The sequence below is a fragment of the Equus asinus genome, chromosome 23 (assembly GCF_041296235.1).
Source record: "Equus asinus isolate D_3611 breed Donkey chromosome 23, EquAss-T2T_v2, whole genome shotgun sequence".
Taxonomy (NCBI): Eukaryota; Metazoa; Chordata; class Mammalia; order Perissodactyla; family Equidae; genus Equus; species Equus asinus.
The window spans coordinates 4,079,168-4,085,288 of record NC_091812.1 but is presented as its reverse complement, the minus strand read 5'-3'; positions in this window follow the sequence as shown (position 1 = coordinate 4,085,288).

The following is a 6,121-nucleotide window of genomic DNA, read 5'->3' as shown; positions in this document are numbered from 1 at the left end:
AAAACAAAAAAACAGGAGCTTGCCATTACGAAGAATAGGATCTCTGTGAATAACCTTAGCAAAACAGGTGAATTCTATGTTAATTCAAAAACTAGCAAACCTTTGGGGAAAGAAACTCAAGAAGACACAAGAAAAAAAAAGATATCGAGGGATCTAGGAATGGAAGGATTAACACACTTGAAAGGTTCATACCGCAGTAAGGAATCTCTGGATTCCATGCAATCCCAGTCAAAGTTGCAGCAGTATTTGCCACAGAGAAGAAGAGAGAATCCTAAAGTTTCTAGCCAGCAACACGAGACCCTGACTAGGCAAAGGAATCCTCAGGAAAACGAACAAAGCAGCACGTGTCACAATTTCTGATTTCAACATAGAGGACGAAGCGCTAGGTACCGAAACGGCACAGTCTGGGCCCCAAAACAGGCATGAAGACCCATGCAAAACAATTGAGAGCCCAGAGCCCAACTCAAACTTACATGGACAGCCCATTTTGGACCAGGGAGCCAAGTGGAGACAGCGGAGGAAGGAGAGTCTCTACAATAAACGGTGCTGGGAAGCCTGCACAGCCACGTGGAACACAACGAGAGTCCGCCATGATGTTACACCTGGCACACACACCACCTGAAGTGGATTAAAGCCTTGAATGGCAGACTTGAAACCGTGAACCTTGTAGGAGAAGACCTAGGCAGAGTGCTCTTTGCCATCTGTCTGAGCCGCCTATTTGGAAGAAGCATGTCTGACTGGGCAAGGGCAACAAAGGAAACAAGAAACAAACGGGACCACATCAAATGCACACACTTCTGCCCACTCAAGGAAACCATCAACTGAATACTAAGACACCACAACAATTGGGAGAGGATGTTTGCAAACCACACATCGGACAAGGGGTGAAAAGCCCAAAGATACAATCAACTCGCACGTCTCCACAAGAAAAAAAACAAGCCAATGCAAACCTGGTCAAAAGATGGAAGCAGAGATTTCTCCGAAGAAGACAGAAAGAGGGCCAGTAGGTGCACGAAAACTTGTTCACCATCATGAAGTCTCAGGAAAATGCAAATCCAAACTGCAAGGCCATGGCAGCTCACTGTGGTCAGCATGGCTAGAAGGAAGCAGACAGGAAATAACAAGTGTCAGAGAGGAGGTGGAGAGAAGGGAAGCCTCCTGCACTGCTGGTGGGAGTGTAACCCGGTGCAGCCACGATGCCAAAGGTGTGGAACTGCCTCAGAAGTTTAAGTATCCATGTCCCGTATGACCCAGCTATTAATCTGCCGCTTGCTTATCCAAAACAGTCAGAAAGACTACCGCATAAAGACATGTGCATGGCTGTGTTCACCACAGTCTTACTCCTGATATCCAAGACTTGGAAAGCACCCTGGTGTCCAGCAAGGGATGATTGGAGAAGGAAGATGGGCTATAGCCACACAATGGTATACCACTCAGCCGGAACAAATGATGCAATCCAGCCATTTGTGACCACCAGAATGGCTGTGAGGGTTTTAGGGGAAGTGTAACAAGCCCCAGTGAGAAATTCAAATACCATAGAATCTCACTTACAAGGAGAAGAAAAAGCAAGCACTAACCAACAGGTGGCACTGAACATTTGTATGCGGGCTCCCAGAGGCAAAGAGGGGCGGTGACGGAGGGTGAAAGAGAAGATTAGGCACAAGTGTGTGGTGAGGGCCTGTGATTAGTCTTACACTGGTGAAGATGATGTAAGCTACACAGAAGTCTAAAGCAATGAGGATGTGAATCTGGAAGTTATAGTACGTTCTAATGCAGGGTCATGGCTATAAATTCACCTCAAATCAAAAATCCAAAAAGGGGTCCAGAATGATGTCATAAAGCTTTGGGGGCGGAAAGAGTTTACGGAAGGTGAACTTCCAAGGATGGAAAATCACCTCCAAATGCTTACAGATGCTACAGAAAGGCAGACCATTCCAAATAGGTGAAGAGGAATACTACGAAGAGAACATGATCAGTCCTAAACCCATGAACGAACGGAAAATGTTACCGTCCATGATGTTATTACTAATCACCTTCACGAATAATCCAAACAGGCCCACGTCTTCCCAAGTTCAGGCAAAAGGTTGGTCCAAAAGTACAATTCAGGGCCGGCCCTGTGGTGGAGCAGGTAAGTGCCCACATTCCGCTTGGGCGGCCCGGGCCTCACTGTTTCACATTACGAGTGCATATCACATTAGTAGTGTTAGGAAATATAGATTTCATGGTATGGTGCGGGCAGAGATCATAAATAAGCAGCAATTGTGAGGATACGTTATCAATACGCACAAGAAAAGGAACCATAAGAATATTACAATCTATGGAAGTATCTGGTACACTTCCCAAAGGCAGAAGGAAGGAAAACTTGTGACCTGCCAAGGTGGAATTGGCAGAGTGCCACGAGATGACACCATCATTGTGCATCAGAACATTCCCTGGGCAACTTCAACTTGTGAGGGAGTCCAGGACTTTTTCTGGGTAAGGTCCACCCATTTTGCCATCTACCCAAGATATAAGAGATAAAACCCAGGATAATCTTACAGGAGTGAAACCAGTGTCTAGAGAGAATGTAGGAGCCCTTTCGAAGTTCAAGGAGAAAGATAGAAACTGACAACAATTGCAGAAAAAGGAAAACTATCCTACCTAGACAGGGTGAGGAGTCAGACTGGTCTGAGATGGCTGTGAAACTCTGTGTGCACGGAGGTTGTCAGGACAACTTCGAATTTTGAGGTCGCTTATGACATCACGGTGAACATGTCCCCCAGGGTGGCCGCATGGTTACAGTCTGAGGATTGGCCTAGGCTAGGCTATTAAAGGGACAGATACCCAGAAACAGGTTTGGCAAACAGAAAGCAGGCACAGAAACTAGAAGAGATAAAACAGAGTCTGATGCAAGGGATAAGAAAGGAACCCTAGGCCACAAGTGAGAATAGAGGGACAGGCACGGAGAGGAGAACATTGTCATCTATTCAAGTCTATGGGGAGGTCATGCTGATTCAAGCTTGCAACTTCATTGGAAACAAGTGGCCGGACTTGGCGTTCATCACACCTACAGTGCCCTTGTGCCTTAAGCATAATGCAAAGTCAAGAAAGATGTCTTGAGGACATTGAAGAGAAGAATCGATGCCTCCTTTCCAAGGCCCATAGCATTCTTTGCAGGTCAGTCTCTTTTTCCGAAGCTCTGGTGTCACGTGGGCCCACTGGGCACATGGTAATGTGTCCCAAGAGATGTCTTGGAAGCCTTGAAGGAATGGAGCCCTGTCACGCTTGGGGTATGTCTCTTTGTTTGGAAGTGCTCTACAAGGGTGCTGAAAAGCACCCTCTTCCACAGGGCTTCGTTCCTTCGTGAAGGCTGCCCTCCCAGGCTAGTGTGCTCTGTTTGCCTCCATCGAAATTCTCTCCCCCTACCTCTTGCCATAGAAGGATTATTGATTATGTGTTTTGACACCATATGTAAGGAAGTTGCACGAAAATTAGAACTTTACAGTTGTGTTTCAAGAAAAATAAACAGGCCAGGGTAGAGGATGTAGGGCAAACAAATGGCACACCCTATAAAAATTAAGTAAGCCCGTATCTGGACGGAATCTAGGGGAACGTTCAAGGATCAGGGGTCAAGTTCGAAACTTCCCAAATCCGGAAAAGAGACAGAAAAATATCTTTCCTGGAGAGTGGAATTCATCCGATTTGTCTAAGTTGTCTTGGAAACATTGTGTCCGTGAAGGGGGTTGCCAGGACCACCTCGAATTTGGAGTTTCTGATCTCAGGATGTCAAACCAACCCACATGACCACGTGTTCTCAGTGCTTAGTTTCACCTAGGCTAGGATAGCCAAGAGTCCTACAAGTGACCGGTGCAAATTCAAGGACAACAACCAAGAGTCACGAAAGCACTCACACCTCACCCTAGAGAACATACAGCGATTAAAGAAATACAAACTAATCCCTCGGAATGAAGGAGAACGGACTGATAAGCATGTCTAAGGGAGATAGCTGAGAAAGACCATGACGAGTATACTATGGAAAAGAAAAAGAGGACCCAGAAAATGGAAGGTGAACAGAAATCACACCTGAATTATCCACAATGAAAGATGATGTCCGTCTTTAGACAGACTCTGCTGGAACGTTTGAAAGTCAGAGAAATTCACAAGCCAAAAAACGGCAGCGAAGGTCAAGCATGGGCTAACTGGGAAGGGTGAGTTATGAGACTGCTCCAAGCAGGCTCTGAAACCTGTATCCAGGAAGCATGCTGGACCTCAGAGACACAATTATGACAAATCCTCTGACATCACAATGGACCCGAAAAACAACCTAGCCTCATCTACACAGTGCTAGAGTTGGGCTCACTAGTATATTTAACTCCCGTTGCACTCAACTGCACGTTGCCACTGAACATGTAAGTGGCCGGCCGGTGGTGCAGTGGTGAGGTCCGCACCTTCTGGGTCTGTGGCCCAGTATGGGCTGGGTGGAATCCTCGGTTTGGGCCTCCTCACCACTGCTTCAGTTGTTCTGGTGCAGGCGTCCGAGGTAGAGTAGAGGCAGATGGGAAGGGACGTTGGACAGGGCCAGACTTCCACAGCAAATACAGGAGCATTGCCAGCAGATGTGAGCACAGCAATGCACTTGTGCCAAAACAAAACCAATTAAAAGTTGCAAAGAACAGAAAAACTGAAGCTAAGGAAAAAAAAAACAAAAAAACAGGAGCTTGCCATTACGAAGAATAGGATCTCTGTGAATAACCTTAGCAAAACAGGTGAATTCTATGTTAATTCAAAAACTAGCAAACCTTTGGGGAAAGAAACTCAAGAAGACACAAGAAAAAAAAAGATATCGAGGGATCTAGGAATGGAAGGATTAACACACTTGAAAGGTTCATACCGCAGTAAGGAATCTCTGGATTCCATGCAATCCCAGTCAAAGTTGCAGCAGTATTTGCCACAGAGAAGAAGAGAGAATCCTAAAGTTTCTAGCCAGCAACACGAGACCCTGACTAGGCAAAGGAATCCTCAGGAAAACGAACAAAGCAGCACGTGTCACAATTTCTGATTTCAACATAGAGGACGAAGCGCTAGGTACCGAAACGGCACAGTCTGGGCCCCAAAACAGGCATGAAGACCCATGCAAAACAATTGAGAGCCCAGAGCCCAACTCAAACTTACATGGACAGCCCATTTTGGACCAGGGAGCCAAGTGGAGACAGCGGAGGAAGGAGAGTCTCTACAATAAACGGTGCTGGGAAGCCTGCACAGCCACATGGAACACAACGAGAGTACACCATGATGTTACACCTGGCACACACACCACCTGAAATGGATTAAAGCCTTGAATGGCAGACTTGAAACCGTGAACCTTGTAGGAGAAGACCTAGGCAGAGTGCTCTTTGCCATCTGTCTGAGCCGCCTATTTGGAAGAAGCATGTCTGACTGGGCAAGGGCAACAAAGGAAACAAGAAACAAACGGGACCACATCAAATGCACACACTTCTGCCCACTCAAGGAAACCATCAACTGAATACTAAGACACCACAACAATTGGGAGAGGATGTTTGCAAACCACACATCGGACAAGGGGTGAAAAGCCCAAAGATACAATCAACTCGCACGTCTCCACAAGAAAAAAAACAAGCCAATGCAAACCTGGTCAAAAGATGGAAGCAGAGATTTCTCCGAAGAAGACAGAAAGAGGGCCAGTAGGTGCATGAAAACTTGTTCACCATCATGAAGTCTCAGGAAAATGCAAATCCAAACTGCAAGGCCATGGCAGCTCACTGTGGTCAGCATGGCTAGAAGGAAGCAGACAGGAAATAACAAGTGTCAGAGAGGAGGTGGAGAGAAGGGAAGCCTCCTGCACTGCTGGTGGGAGTGTAACCCGGTGCAGCCACGATGCCAAAGGTGTGGAACTGCCTCAGAAGTTTAAGTATCCATGTCCCGTATGACCCAGCTATTAATCTGCCGCTTGCTTATCCAAAACAGTCAGAAAGACTACCGCATAAAGACATGTGCATGGCTGTGTTCACCACAGTCTTACTCCTGATATCCAAGACTTGGAAAGCACCCTGGTGTCCAGCAAGGGATGATTGGAGAAGGAAGATGGGCTATAGCCACACAATGGTATACCACTCAGCCGGAA